Source organism: Penaeus monodon, chromosome 31 (genome assembly GCF_015228065.2).
Source record: "Penaeus monodon isolate SGIC_2016 chromosome 31, NSTDA_Pmon_1, whole genome shotgun sequence".
NCBI classification, from domain to species: domain Eukaryota; kingdom Metazoa; phylum Arthropoda; class Malacostraca; order Decapoda; family Penaeidae; genus Penaeus; species Penaeus monodon.
In genome coordinates this window covers 24,061,985-24,062,575 of record NC_051416.1, presented here as the reverse complement: position 1 = coordinate 24,062,575, position 591 = coordinate 24,061,985, and the positions used below count along the sequence as shown (strand labels likewise).

Below are 591 nucleotides of genomic sequence, written 5' to 3'. Positions count from 1 at the left end.
TACTATATAATTTACTTAATTTTAAATAAACTTGCTACAGCTGCAGACTCTCTTTCTCATACCCATGTATTTAACGTTACATATCTCTGTTACTTATTTTGCAATAAAAATTTATCCTTGACTCCAGACTAGGCCTATATACTTAGGCAATGGCCAACAAACCTCCACCAAATATATTCTGGCAAGGAAGCTTACAAGCTCAATCAGAATAAACAGGAGAGAGATTTGTTAGCCTCTGCCTAAGCACCAGTGAGTACGGAGGCAGAATTGGCCTGTATAGGAGTCACAAAATCATAAATGTAAATGTCCCTGCCATACATCCTCATTTAAACTGCTCTAATACCCTTGTATGTTTCTATATGAGTATAAGCATATATTCTGAATTCTGTTCTAACTTATGATGGATGCCACACCCAGATAAATAAGACTAGAGTAGAGAGGCAACAAACATTTCATTAACTTAAAAATATATACAAGTACTATATTTCTTTCACCTAACACAGTTTTGGTAATCTGCAAAATCATAAAACAGAATTTTTAGTCAGTCCCTAATATTACAAAATATTTCCCCTTTGAACAATAAAAACACAA

General features: G+C 33.5%; 1 protein-coding gene across 2 annotated transcripts in view; it reads right to left on the bottom strand.

The window, feature by feature from the left end:
• Window positions 1-591, bottom strand: part of LOC119593117 (regulator of G-protein signaling 10-like) — a 10,150-nt gene that overhangs the window by 9,133 nt on the left and 426 nt on the right. The gene's annotated exons all lie outside the window — the stretch shown is intronic.